Genomic DNA, 15589 nt, shown 5'->3' with positions numbered 1-15589 from the left:
CACCCTCCCGCGCTTCTGACTGTACCCAGTGCTTGTATAAATAAATAAAAATAAATCTTTTAAAAAAAAAAAAAAAAAGGTCATTATTATTAACATCAATTAGTATATTTAAAAAAAAAAAATAAATAAAAAGCAGGACAATATACTCTGTTGGTGAAATTTGGGGATAACAGTCACTTTTAAATTGGTTCACCCTTCTAAGAGAAATACCAAACAGTATACGAAACAGAATTACATAGGACCCTGTCTTTGATCCAGCAAACCCACTTCTAGAAATGTACCCGGAAGATACATCTCCCACAGTACAAAAATATGAAAGCATGGGGCCTCCCCGGTGGCGCAGCGCTTGAGCGCTGGGTAGCGAAGCTGCCCGCGGCCTCTGCAGCGCCGGTTCGATCCCCGGCTGCTCCCCGACCACTGGAGGAGGGTCCCACATGGCGCGCAGACCTCTCCTGCCGCCCGCTGCTCCCCTCAGCAGTGTACTTAGGTCCTTCTGCCTGCTCTGCTCCCGGCTCTGGCTCTGGTGAATCCTCTCACCCTCCGGCACTTCTGACTGTACCCAGTGCATGTATAAACAAAAAAACAAACAAATGAATAAATAAATAAATAAAACATGCCTCTATAAAAAAAAAATATGAAAGCACAAGATTATTCATCACAGTACTATTTATAATAGCAAAATATTGGAAAATACTTGTAGCATAGAATAATGGCCTCCTAAAGAAGTCCACATCTGAACCCCCAGGACCTGTGACTATGTTACCTAATGTGGTGAAAAAAAAGAGACTTTGCAGATGAATTAAGTTAAGGATTTTGGGAAAGAGAGATTACCCCAGACTATTAAGGCAGGCACAATGTAAACACAAGGGTCCTTACGTTATATAAAAGATGGAGGCAGGACAAAGTTAGAGAGAAATGAAGTTGCTACACTGCTATAATAAAGAGGGAGAAAGGGAACATGAATCATGGAATTTAGGCACCTCTAGAAACCAAAAAAGGCCAGGAAAGGAATTTTCTCTTAGATCCTGCAAAAGGAATACAACTCTACAGATGCCTTGATTTTTACCCAGTAAAATCCATTTCAAACTTCTGAGCTCCATAATTGTAAGATAACTAATTTGTGTGTTATTCTAACTCAAAAGTTTGTGATAATCTGTCATAGTAACAGGAAACTGATACAGTGCCCATATATTATTTGAATAAAATTATGATTTATCCACACAATGAAATAATATGCAACTGTTAAAAAAAATCAGGAGTATCTCTATAAAGTGATTTGGAGTGATTTCCAGGATACACTAATAAATGAAAAAAGCAAGGTTACAATGGGTATCAATGGTAGGCTGCTCTTAATGTAAGAAAGAAAGGGACAAGAAAATATATGTATACTTGTTCTCTATTCAAAAGAAATGCAGTAAGAGTAAGCCACTCAATAAATGTTTCACTGAATTAATAAGTAAAGTGATACCCCTTGCTCAAGTAATGAACAAAAATGAATTTAAGTTCACCATGATCATATTTATGAAAACAGAATTATTGTTAAGGGTGGCAAAGAAAGGCTTTCTGGGGCCTCCCCAGTGGCACAGCGGGTTGAGCACAGCGATGTGAAGCTGTCCGCAGCCTCTGCAGCACGGGTTCAATTCCCAGCCAGCCAGGGAGATACCCACGTGGCGCAGTAGACCTCTCCTGTCTCACCTGCTGCTCCTCTCAGCAGTGTATTTCATCTGCCTGTTCTGTTCCCCACTCTATCTCTGGTGAATCTTCTCACCCTCCTGCATCTCTGACCTGTATCCCAGTTCTTGTATAAAAATAAATAAATCTTTAAAAAAAAAAACAAATGCTTTCTGATAGTCTATAATTGGATTCATTTGTCTCATCAAATTCTGAGTACAAACCTAAAACTAGTGTATCCCCTTTACAAAACTGAGTGCAAGAAGGACCCTGGACCCAGTATCTGCATGGAAGGACTAGACAGTAAAGGATAAATTTGGTTTGTGACTTATCTTTGTCATTTGTTTACCTTGTAGAAGCAAGTTATTATAGAACAAATGACCTTTATTCACTATTTTACTTTCATATCCTTCCACTCTTGAACATACACAACATAGAAGAAAATTTTTTTTTAATTTAAAGATTTTTATTTATTTTTATGTAAGAGCTGGGGTACAGGCCAGAGCACAGGAGGGTGAGAGGATTCACCAGAGGCAAAGCAGGAAGCAGAACAGGCAGAGCACCGAAATACACTGCTGAGGGGAGCAGCGGGCGAGACAGGAGAGGTCTGCCACGCCATGTGGGAATCTCCCTGGCCAACCAGGAACTGAACCTGTGCTTCAGAGGCTGCGGACAACTTCACAGCACTGCACTCAACCCACTGCGCCACCGGAGAGGCCCAACATAGAAGAAGTCTTAAGAGTGTTTTTAACTCCTCTAAGTGTTTGAGACATATTACTATCTTGACCCAAATTTAAAGAGACTTACTGAACATTTTTAGAAATCTCTTTAAAAGCCAAGTAATTTATTATGTTCTTTACATTTAGACCCAATGCCTCAATAAACTAATAAATTAATTGATTGTATTCTCAATTTTGGTAGAGAAAGAAACCAGTAGGTTGCCACCCTCTTGAATTTAGACACAAAGTACTAACAGGTCAAGATGCCCTTTTCAGAAGCCCTGAATTCTTCTTCTGAGTTACTTTACAGACTGAGTGTGCGAGCCCTAATCTTTACTGTGCAGTGTCTAACTCGTTTATGTTCATAAAGAAAGAAACTTCTGCTGAGATAGATACTCACATGCAAAAGAATAAAGTTGGTTTCTTCACATCATACACAAAAATTAATTCAAAGTGGATCTGAAACCTAAATGTAAGATTGAAAATATAAAACCCGGGCCTCCCCGGTGGCGCAGCGGTTGAGCGCTGGGTTGCGTAGCTGCCCGCAGCCTCTGCGGCACCGGTTCAATCCCCGGCTGCTCCCCGGCCACCGGAGGAGGGTCCCGCATGGCACGCAGACCTCTCCTGCTGCCCGCTGCTCCCCTCAGCAGTGTACTTCGGTCCTTCTGCCTTCTCTGCCCCCACTCTGGCTCTGGTGAATTCTCTCACCCTCCCATGCTTCTGACTGTACCCAGTGCATGTATAAACAAAACAAACAAACAAACAAATAAATAAATAAAACATGCCTCTATAAAAAAAAAAAAAAGAAAGAAAATATAAAACTCATAGGAAAAGGTAGAAAAAGAAAGCTCGGCAACATGGCGGCGAGGAGACGCTGCGAGTAAGATCTCCCATTAAAAAAAGTTAATAGGGAGGAAAAGCGGCAGGTCCCAGTGAGAACTGGGACACGGAAGATAAACGGGTGACTCCAGCAAACTACCCGAAGAAGAAAGTTGCCATAAAAGAGGACGAGAAGGGAGGGAAGCGCAGAACCCTGCTCCCCTCCCCCGCCCACAGAGGCGGCACTCTCCGACCGGCAGAGAGGAGGAAACAACAAACCAAAACGGCCAACAAGAAAAACGGACACAGCAAGCGGGACTGTGAGTGGAAAGGAACTATTGCAGCCACCACACCCCGTGAACGGGAGCTGAGGCGAACCCTGCAGGATCCGCCGCGGAGGTGAGCTCCAGGCGCCATTAAAGAGAGCCCCGCCCCCCAGGAGGAGACCAGCACCAGCACACAGCCCCGGCCGCCCGGTAAGCCTGCGCGGAAAGTGGCGCGGATCCAGACCGAATCGCAGCTGCCCAGGTCCCCGCGCCTGCGACCTAGGCTTGCGGGGAGACGGCGGAGGCCCTCCCTGAGTGAGCAGGAACAAGGCGCCCAGGCAGGGGAGCGGGTTTCAAAAGGCGCCATTCCCGCGCCACTGATCTGGGCTACAGCCCGCGTCCTGGAACTGAGGGCTTTGGAACTGAGACCCGGGGCACGAAATTAGGGGCGTGGGTTTCCCACGACGGTGGGGCACAAGGCAGACACAGCACCCCAAAGCCGTTGAGGTGTACCCTACCATCCCCGCTCTGCTCCCTGTCCCACGGGGTGGAAAATCAGCTCCCCAAGGGCTCTAGGAGAGATCTCTGGCGCCACCTAGCGACTTGACCCCAGCACAGGCTACTGAAGGAGCTAGTGGCCAGCTGGGGAGTTAGCCCACACCTGGCTCCTTCCGAACAAGTAGTCTGAGCCCACAGGGAGAGCGAGAACCCACAGCCGGGGCAGACCAGGCGCGCAGAAGAGTGTGCCTGAGACCAGACGCGCAGGGAGTGTGTCCCACATCACCATTTTAGAACAGGGACATTTCTTCAGTAAAGACTACCTGCAGAAGGCTTCCTCAGGAGCCAGAGGTGAGCAGGGGAAGTTCGCCCACGCCAGACCCCCTCTGGCCTGCAGTCCAAGCCCAGAGGGGAGCAGGAACCCACCGCCGGGGCAGACCAGGCGCACAGGGGAGTGTGTCCCCACATCGGCATTTTAGAACAGGGACCTTTCTCCATTAAAGGCTGCTTGAAACTGACAGATGACTCCTGGTAGAACCAGAGGGGAACAGAGAAGCCCACCCAAGATGCCGGCCAGTCCCAACAACACAGTGTCCCAACGCATACGGCAAATTAGAAAACAGACAGTAGGGAGGAGAAGAACCACACGCAACCTAGCAACTCTCCAGAGAAAAAGCACACCACAAAAAGAAAGCCAGCCCCCAGATTGCAAAGACAATAACTTGGAAGAATTTCTGAGCCTTCCAGAAAGAGAATTTAAAATTGCCGTGATTAAAAAACTGACAGAAGTCATAAAGGAAAACAATGATAAGGGAAAAATAATCAACGATCAGAAGAATGCAATTGAGTCCCTAGAGAGGGAAAACAATGGTCAGAAGAAAGAAATTGAGTCCCTAAAGAGGGAAGTAAAAGAAATGCAGGAGATCAAAGAATTAATGGAAGAACTAAAGAATTCTGGGAAAAGCAATGATGGCAGAATAGATGAAATGGAAGAACGAATAAGTAATCTTGAAGACACAGAAATAAAAAGAACCAAAACAGAAAAGGAAAGAGAAGTACGAAGGAAAAAGAACGAAGAAAGACTTCGGGAACTATCTGACTCCATGAGGAAAGGAAATATAAGAGTTATAGGAATACCAGAAGGAGAGGAGAGAGATGTAGGAACAGAGAAAATATTCAAAGAGATAATTGAAGAGAACTTCCCAAATGTGAAGAAGGAGCTGAAAATTGATATACAAGAAGCAAGAAGAACACCAAACTTCCACGACGAAAGGAAAAATACAGCAAGACACATAATAGTAAAGCTCCCAAGAATCCAGGACAAGGAAAAAATAATGAAGCTGGCAAGAGGGAAGAAACAGATAACATTCAAAGGAAAGCCAATCAGGCTGACATCAGACTTCTCCGAAGAAACACTACGGGCAAGGAGAGAGTGGAGGGACATAGCCAACAGACTCCAAGAAAACAGATGCCAACCAAGAATACTCTATCCCGCAAAGCTCTCCTTCCTCTTTGAAGAAAGAATATGGACCTTCCCAGACAAACAGAAACTCCGGAATTTCATTGCAACTAAACCCCCACTCCAAAAAATACTACAAGGAGTCCTAAAGCCAGAACCTCAGAGGGACGAATAACAATGAAAGAAGGCCAAAAAAAAAAAAAAAGTTATTAAAAGAATAAATAAATAAAATCAAAGGAAAGACAAACACAATGGCAAATACAGATGTTAACATATCAATATTAACTCTAAATGTAAATGGACTAAACTCTTCAATAAAAAGACACAGAGTGGCAGCCTGGATTAAGAAACAAAACCCAACCTTTTGCTGTCTCCAGGAAACACATTTAGCTACAAAAGATAAAAGTAGGCTCAAAGTTAAAGGATGGAAAACAATCCTACAAGCAAATGGACCAAAAAAGAAAGCAGGAACAGCTATACTTATATCAGATAAAACAGATTTCAAACTCAAAAAGATAAAAAGAGACCCCAATGGTCACTACATTATGATCAAGGGGACAATACTTCAAGAAGAAATAACACTCATTAACATATACTCACCAAACGAAGGAGCACCAAAATATATCAGACAACTGTTGTCCTCTCTGAAAACAGACATCAGAGAAAACACATACGTAGTGGGAGACTTCAACACACCACTATCAACAATGGATAGATCAACAAGACAAAAAATAAGTAAAGAAACCAAAGCTCTAAATAAGGACCTAGAGCAATTAGGCTTAACAGACATCTATAGAACACTAAACCCCAAAAAAACGGAGTACACATTTTTCTCAAGCGCACACGGATCATTCTCCAGGATCGATCACATACTGGGGCACAAGACAAACATCAACAGATACACCAAGATTGAAATCATATCAACCATCTTTTCTGACCATGAAGGCATCAAACTAGAAATAAACCATAAAAAGAAGGCAAGGAACTTTCCTACCTCATGGAGATTAAAAACCACACTACTGGAAGACCATTGGACTAATGAGGAGATCAAAGAAGAAATTAAAAAATTTTTTGAATTGAACGACAAGGAGGACACTAATATCCTAAATGTATGGGATGCAGCAAAAGCAGTAATAAGAGGAAAATATATAGCAATAGAAGCTCACATCAAGAAACAAGAAAGAACGCAAAGAAACAACCTCATCTCGAAGCTCAAAGATCTAGAAAAAGAACAACAAAAAAACCCCAAAACCAGTAGAAGAAAAGAAATAATAAAACCAAAGCAGAAATAAATGAAATTGAAACTAAAAAAACAATCCAAAAGATCAATGAAACCAAGAGCTGGTTTTTTGAAAAAATCAATAAAATAGACAAACCCCTAGCCAGGCTCACAAGGAAAAAAGGGAGAAAGCACAAATAAACAGGATCATCAATGAAAGAGGAGAAATCACAACGGACACAGCAGAAATCAAAAGAATAATCAGTAACTACTATGAACAGTTATATGGAAACAAGTTTAACAATCTAGAGGAGATGGACAAATTCCTACAACTCTACAATCACCCAAAGCTAGATAAAGAAGAAATAGAACACCTAAACAGACCAATTACAATTAGCGAAATTGAAATGGTAATAAAAAACCTCCCCAAAAACAAAAGCCCAGGACCTGATGGATTTACAAATGAATTCTACCAAACATTCAGAGACGAATTAGTGCCTATCCTTCACAAACTCTTCCAAAAAATTGAGAAAGAAGGGACAATACCAAACACGTTTTATGAAGCCAACATTACACTAATACCAAAACCGAACAAGGACAACACAAAAAGGAAAACTACAGGCCAATCTCCCTAATGAACACTGATGCAAAAATCCTCAATAAAATTTTAGCTATCAGAATCCAACAATGTATCCATAAGATAATTCACCACGACCAAGTTGGATTCATTCCAGGGGCACAAGGATGGTTTAACATCCGAAAATCAATCAACGTTATCCAACACATCAACAAGAAGAAATATAAAAACCATATGATAATATCAATAGATGCTGAGAAAGCTTTCGACAAAGTGCAACACCCATTCATGATAAAAGCCCTTGAAATTCTGGGGATACAAGGAACATACCTCAACATCATAAAGGCCATCTATGACAAGCCAACAGCCAGTATCATTCTCAATGGTGAAAAGCTGAAAGCAATTCCATTAAGATCTGGAACAAGACAAGGATGTCCACTCTCACCATTGCTTTTCAATATAATACTGGAAGTCCTAGCCAGGGCAATAAGACAAGAGAAAGACATCCAAGGAATCCAAATAGGAAAAGAAGAAGTCAAACTATCACTATTTGCAGACGATATGATATTATACATAGAGAACCCCAAAAACTCCACAGAAAAGCTAATTCAACTCATCAATCAGTTCAGTAAAGTGGCAGGATACAAAATCAACACGCAAAAGTCAGTAGCCTTCCTATACACAAACAATAAATCTGAAGAAGAAGAAATCAAAAAGACCATCCCTTTTGTTATTGAAACAAAAAAAATCAAATATTTGGGAATAAATCTAACAAAAGAGGTAAAGGACCTATACAAAGAAAACTATAAAACACTGTTAAAAGAAATAGAAGAAGACACAAAGAAATGGAGAGACATCCCCTGCTCATGGATTGGAAGAATAAACATTATTAAAATGGCCATCCTACCAAAAGCAATATACAGATTCAATGCTATTCCAATCAAAATTTCAATGTCATTCTTCAAAGAAATAGAACAATTATTGATGAAATTCATATGGAATCACCAAAAACCCCGAATAGCCAAAGCTCTCCTGAAAAAAAAAGAAGGGAATGGAGGCATCAGACTCCCAGACTTCAAACTATACTACAAAGCCATAATCATCAAAACTGCATGGTATTGGAACAAGAACAGACATACAGACCAATGGAATCGAATAGAAAATCCAGAAATAAACCCACAGATTTATGGTCAACTAATCTTTGACAAAGGAGCAAAGACTATGCATTGGAGCAAAGAAAGTTTGTTCAATAAATGGTGCTGGGAAAACTGGGTCGCTACATGCAAAAGAATGAAGCTTGACCACCACCTCACACCATACACAAAAATCAACTCAAAATGGATTAAAGAACTAGACATAAGACCTGAAACCATAAAATACATAGAAGGAAATATAGGCGAAACACTACGTGATTTGCACATCAAAGACATCTTTACAGACACATCACCCAAAGCAGTGATAGTGAAGGCAAAGATAAACAGCTGGGACTACATCAAATTAAAGAGCTTCTGCACAGCAAAAGAGACAATAACAAAAACAAAGAGAAACCCCACCAACTGGGAGAACATTTTTGCACCCAACACTAATGATAAAGGACTGATCACAAAAATCTGCAAAGAGCTGATGAGACTCAACAACAACAAAGAAAATAATCCAGTCAAAAAATGGGCAGAAGAGCTTAAAAGAAACTTCTCTGAAGAGGAAATGCAAATGGCCAACAGGCATATGAAAAAATGTTCAACATCACTTGTCATCAGGGAAATGCAAATCAAAACTACCATGAGATACCATCTTACACCAGTGAGAATGGCACATATTAAAAAAACTAGCAACAACAAATGTTGGCGAGGGTGTGGAGAAAAAGGAACTCTTCTGCACTGTTGGTGGGAGTGCAAACTGGTCCAACCACTGTGGAAAGCTGTATGGAGATTTCTGGACCTACTAAACATAGAACTTCCATATGATCCAGCAATTCCACTCCTAGGTATTTACCCAAAGGACACAGAAACATCAATTCCAAAGAACACCTGCACCACTATATTTATAGCAGCACTGTTTACAATAGCTAAGCTTTGGAAACAACCCAAATGCCCAAAAATAGATGACTGGATCAAGAAGATGTGGTACATATATACCATGGAATATTACTCAGCATTCAAAAAAGATAAACACATGCAATTTGCAGCAACATGGATGGCGCTGGAAGGGATCATGCTCAGCGAAATAAGCCAAAAAGAAAAAGAAAAATACCAGATGGTCTCACTCATAGCAGGAATCTAGAAAACTTAAATAAGGGACCAGGAAAATGAATAACTATAAGAAAGTGAAAATCAAAATCAACAAAAAACTATGAACCAGAGACACTTTTAGGGGGGCGGGGGTGGGAGGGGAGGGATTGGGGTCAGAATGGGGGGGCTGCAATTGTATGGGGAATATAACAATAAATTTATTTACAAAAAAAAAAAATAAAACTCATAGAAGAAAACATAGGGGCAAATTTTTGTGACCTTGGATTTGCCAATGGTTTCTTAAATATGACACAAAAAGTCCAAGCAATAACAAAAAATTAACTGAACTTCATAAAAACTAAAAATTTGTATGCATTAATGAGACTATCAAGAGATTAAAAATAAAATTCACAGAATAGGAGAAAATACTTGGCTAATCTGTATCTGAGAAGTATCTAACGTTCATTATATAAAAGAAACTTATAACTCAATAATGAAAAGACAATCCAATTTTAAAATGTGCAAGGGCTAGAATAGACATTTCTCCAAAGACTATAGAAAAATGGCTAACATTAATAAGAAAAAATGTTTAATGTTATTGTTGGTAGGAAAATTCAATCAAAATCACAATGAGATGCTACTTCAAATCCACTAGAACGGCTACAAATTTTTTTTAAAGAAAATAAGTGGGGCCTCCTGGTGGCACAGGGGTTAAAGACAGCGCTATCAAGCTATTGCCAGCCACTGCAGCACGAGTTTGATCCCCAGCCTGCCAGGGAGCTAACCCACCTGGGGAAGCAGACCTCTCCTGCCTCTCCCACTGCTCCCCTCAGCAATGTGTTTCAGTAGATCTGCCTGTTCTGCTCCCCACTCTGTCTCTGGTGAATCCTCTCACCACCCCCCTGCACTTCTGGCCTTCATCCCAGTTCTTGTATGCATAAAATAAATAAATATTAAAAAAAAAGAAAGTAACATGTATTGGTGAAGATGTGGAGAAATTGTAACCATCATACATTGTAGGTCCAGTGTGAAATGGCAGTCACTGTGGGGAATATTTGGTGAATCCTCAATAAATTAAACATATAATAATATAATGTAACAATTCCACTCTTAGGTATACACTCAAAAGAACTGAAAACCAAGTTTTCAAATAAAATCTTGTATAAGAATTTCCATAGTAACACTATTTACAATAACCATAAGATGGAAACAATATTTTTTAAAGATTTATTTATTCATGCATACAAGAACCAGGGTACAGGCCAGATGCGCAGGAAGGTGAGAGGATTCACCAGAGACAGAGCAGGGAGCAGAACAGGCAGATGGACCGAAAGACACTGCTAGGAGGAGCAGCGGGTGAGACAGGAGAGGTCTGCTGCGCCATGTGGGATTCTCGCCTGCTGGCTGGGATCAAACCAGAAGGCTGCAGACAGCTTCACAGCGCTGCGCTCAACTGCCTGCACCACCAGGGGAGTTTTTTTTTTTTAATGTACCTTCTTATTTTAAGATATTGGGATAGCTTTAACCTAAAACAACAACAAAAAAAAAAAAAAACCCCAAAAAACCAACAACCCATGAACAAACAGATGGCAGGGCACAGAATAACAGATGTTGGAAGTTGTAAGGGTTTAAATAATCTCAAAAAGTTCTCATAATAGTCATCTGCTGTTGTAATTTTTATATATTTGAAAAAGCATGTTGAGTACACACTATATTTTATATTGTAAAAACAGTCATATCACATGTTGCTAAACAATCATGCATTGCTTTATGTTTTGGTCAACAACAGACCACGTATACCATGGTAGTCCCAACAGATCATACCATATCAACTAGGTGTATTATAGGCTATACCATCTAGCTTTGTTAAATTACACTCTATGATATTCACACAACCACAGACTCTCTGATGACATATATCTCAAAATATATCCCTATCCTTAGGTGAGGCAATACTGTACGAATTATTATAAATCAAAGGCTTAACAAAACACAAATTATTATCTTATAATTCTACACATCAGAAGATTGATATAGTTCTGAGTGAGCTAAAAATCAAGGTGTTTGTAGAGCTGCATTCCTTTCTGGAAGTTCTAGGGGAAAATCTGTTTCCAGCTTCCAGAGATCACCCAAATTCCTTGGCTAGTGGGCGCTTTCCTCCAACTTCAAAGCCAACAGTATCGCATCTCTCTGACCCTTCTGTATTTCCCATTTACTTTTAAGAAGTCATGTTTTTAGATTAGGCCTACATGGATCATCAGGGATAATTCCCCATATCAAGGTCTGCTCCCTTAATCATATCTACAAAGTCCATTTTGCCTACAAGTAACATATTCACAGATTCCAGGAATTAGGATGTGTACATTTTTAGGGGGCCATTGGTTACCTACCACATACATACAAACACATCTGGCTATTTGCAGCATACCTCTCCTGTGTCCCCACCTTAGGAACTTTAGATAAAAAGTTTCTTGAATATAGAGCCCATGTCTTATGCATTTCTGAATTCTGCTTAACATGGAGCACATTTTATATATATATTAAATGATTATATTTTGGTTTAAAACTATAACTTATTTTTCTTAACATCAAACTCTAATAATAAGCTGGCCCTATATGTAATTTTTTAAATCTTTATTTTGTTGCCTATACATTAACCTTTAATCCGAGCATAACAGCTTTGCCTCCAAGCACTATAGCACAGCAATGAATTCTGTGGAATTCTTTAATTTATTAAAGTATTATTCCAAATTATTCATATGGAATTCTTTAATTTATTCTGTTTTATGCTGCCAGTTTCATCCTATTTTATAACATCAAAATGCCTTTCTGGTCACTCAGGTGACATAAAATTAGTGTAGGTGTGCCATCTAGTGGCATTTTAAGAAAGTATTCATTTTTACCTGAGTTGATAGTTTACTGAGTATTGCCATTTATCAAACATCATCCTCAGTAACAGGAAGCTAGAAAAAACAGTGGGAAACTGAAGTTTGCTGATGATCTGAAAACATCATTATAACTAATAATGCAAATCTTCCCCACAATAGCTTTAACCAAAGTTGTTAATAAAAAAAAGAAAGCTTTATGATTTGAGGCCTTTTATAATAACATTACTCAAATTCTAGTGAGTGACTTAACTTCATGATTAACTTAAATTCAAAACTTATTTGGTTCTATCTCCAATGTAGACTCTATTAAATCACTGCTAATTACCAATTACAATTTTGTAGCATCATAGAAAAAGAAGGAAAGGGCAAAACTTTCTAACCCAGGGTATGCATTATAATCCCCCAGAGAGCTTAAAACAACATGCCAGCCAGAAAGAAATCTGACTGGTTTGGGGTGGGATCTAAACATTGAAAAGTAAAATCATCCCTGGGTGAGTCTCTGGGGAAAGAGCCCTGAAACAGAGGCCTCCTTGGTGGTACAAGGGGTTAAGACGAAACCTACAGAAGGGCCTCCCTGGTGGAGGGGCAGGGTGGGGGGGGGGGGGGGGGGGCGTTGAGACGCAACCTATGAAGCTATCCATAGCCACTACAGCACAAGTTCTATCCCCAGCCAGGTAGACACCCGCATGTGCAGCAAACCTCTCCTTGCCGCGGACCAGCACAGCAATAGACGAGGCCGTCTCAGGGTTGAGAGAAACGTGCAGGGTGGTCAGGGCGTTGGCGAAAGAAATGACAAACAGACACAGTTCAAGAGAGAGTGTAAATCTGAGTGTAATTTTCTTTGAGTTTGTGACCAGTATATATATGTTTTCTAAAAGCATAGGAACAATGAATATCAACGAAAACAGCTTGCTCAGGGGTTTAGCTTATCACTGACAGGGCAGTGATTTACATCTGGACCTAGCCTCATTCCTAAGTAGATAGACCATTAGTTTTGTTTTTAAACTATATAATCGCATTTTTTGTTTTACTAACTACTTTTTTACCTAAAAATTATTACAGGGTTTAGTAATGTTTCATTTGAGTCAGCCTTGTTTAAGGATTTCATATGATTTTTTAATTAACAACCAATGACCTTTATAGAAGAAAAAAGGAAGTTTAGAAAGACAATAAGGGAATAAAGTTTGTAGTTCTAGAAAGACGAGATAAGGTTTTTTAGCATTCTTGTAGTGGTTCCTGGTGGTCGTTATCTTTTGATAAGCATCTGTCTTATCTATGTTTTCAGGGAACTTTGCTGTACTCCCCTGCGCTCTGGTTCCTTGCCCAGCTGGACCTAGGGACCTTGGCGAAAGCCATTAGCCCTAAAGGTCACTGCAGGGGGAGGTGCAGCATCTCCTGTCTTGCCCTCAGCTCCCCTCAGCAGTGTACTTCAGTCAATCTGCCTGTTGGTTCCCCACTCTGTCTCTGGTGAATCCTCTCACCCCCTGCACCTCTGGCCTATACCCCAGTTCTTGTATGCATGAATAGAGAAAATCTTTTAAAAAAAATAATTAATATTTTAAAATGTATATATTTAGAAATAAATCTCAGGAGGATTTAAAAAAAAAATAAAAAGACACAACCTATGGAGCCTTCCGCATCCACTGCAGCACGAGTTTGAAAAAAGCCCTCAAACAGTAACAGGATAATTTGTTATTTGGTATAGCCAGAGCTGAGAACCTCGTCAATGGTATAAGATGTAGCTGCATCTTTATTCTGGTCCTCTTCCTAGAAAGAAAGTGATAATATTGCGAATTACTGAGTTATGAGTTATCTTTTTTAAAAAAAAATTATTTAAAATAATTTTTTAAAATTTATTTTAAAATTATATATTTTAAATTTTTAAAAAGTTTAAATAAATTTTAAATAATTTAAAATAAATAATCTTATTTAAAATAATTTTTTAAATAATTATTTTTAAAAAATAATTTATTTAAAATAAATACTCTCTCGCTGGCCAGAGATCAAACTCATGCTGCAGTACCTGCGGATTGCTTCATAGTGCTTCATGTGCCACCAGGCCCTGATTTATCTTTTTTAACTTAAAAAAAAAAAAAACTGGTAAAAGGATTCCAGTTGTTAAACTTTATTTTGCTTTATTCTATTTATCCTTTTCATTGAGGTGTTGTTAAATAGGAAAAGTACCAAAAGACATGTCATTACAGGCTAAACTTATCAGTAGGGATGGTGTTTCAATTGGGATTATTTTTGAAACCTTTCCTCTGAAAAACTAAGCTAAGCTGAAAACTGATGATGCTGGTAGTGTTCCTGATGTTTGACCTGAGTGACAGCTAGAGTGGGCACTGAGATCAGTGGACAAAAGCCAAGGCTATTCTCAAAGTTCTGGTCTATCTGGTTGAGGAGCAGTTTGTCGGGAGGGGCAGTTTGACATGGGCCTGGATGTTCCTACATATTCTTACTGGATAGGTCAAGAATACATGGCTCAGACTGTCCTTTATTTGGACAGTTTCTCTGGGTTGTGTCTGCAGCAAACAACTGTGAAGAATGAGGCAGATTCCCAAACCCATTGTTCCTCTAGTGTGCTACAAACCACAGAGTGCACAGAATCCATCTTTGTCACCTATGTGAGACTTAAAAGAAATGGGGAATTGACACCAACCTCATGCTCATGCTACTTACTTTGCTGTAACTAACAAAGTCCTTTCTCTGACGAAGATGCCTCCTGTATTTGGCTAGCATCCATGAAATAGTGGCAGGTTAATTTGCTAGCTTGCAAGTAGGGTAAGATCCTAGACCCGTCGCAGATTCTTACTTTATATGGACTGATGTGAAAGACATATTTTCCAGAATTTCTAGATAAGGACTTTCTTGAGTATGGTTATACCTGGCTGCTTCATATGCCTAATATTTGGTCTCCCCTTGGACACTGTTCTGTTATAGTAATTCAGTTGTCTATTTTTTTCAGTTGTTCCACTCACCCAAAAGAAATCATTATCCTGCACAAATCACTCTCGTCTCTATTGCAGTAATAATAATAGCAGCAACAACTAATACTTATAGTGTGAAACACATTATCTAAAGACCTGAGGCATTGTTCTACACATTCTCTGTACACTCTCTTCTTTACTTCTCAAAATGACCCTCTGAAAGAGAAACATTCACTTCCAATTTATAAATTAGGACACTAAAGCACAAGTCATGCAGTTAGTCCAGGTGGGACATGGGATTCCAATCCAAGCAGTCTG

General features: G+C 39.8%; 2 protein-coding genes and 1 long non-coding RNA gene across 12 annotated transcripts in view; 1 reads left to right on the top strand and 2 right to left on the bottom strand.

Annotated features, from left to right (window-relative positions):
* The window catches only part of CD274 (CD274 molecule), a 214385-nt gene that overhangs the window by 117770 nt on the left and 81026 nt on the right, over window positions 1-15589 (top strand). The window lies entirely within an intron of this gene.
* PLGRKT (plasminogen receptor with a C-terminal lysine) overlaps window positions 1-15589 on the bottom strand; it is a 65357-nt gene that overhangs the window by 44625 nt on the left and 5143 nt on the right. The window lies entirely within an intron of this gene.
* LOC129144914 (uncharacterized) lies at window positions 453-13846 on the bottom strand. Its single transcript, XR_008549729.1, has 3 exons — window positions 13044-13846; window positions 12360-12419; window positions 453-553 (listed from the first exon to the last, which is right to left on the bottom strand). It is a non-coding gene; the product is annotated as an uncharacterized LOC129144914 (long non-coding RNA).

The sequence above is a fragment of the Talpa occidentalis genome, unplaced genomic scaffold, assembly GCF_014898055.3.
Source record: "Talpa occidentalis isolate TD23 unplaced genomic scaffold, MPIMG_talOcc4v2.1 talOcc4.7, whole genome shotgun sequence".
Lineage (NCBI taxonomy): Eukaryota > Metazoa > Chordata > Mammalia > Eulipotyphla > Talpidae > Talpa > Talpa occidentalis.
The sequence above is the reverse complement of the archived record's forward strand: the minus strand, read 5'-3'. Positions and strand labels throughout refer to the sequence as shown.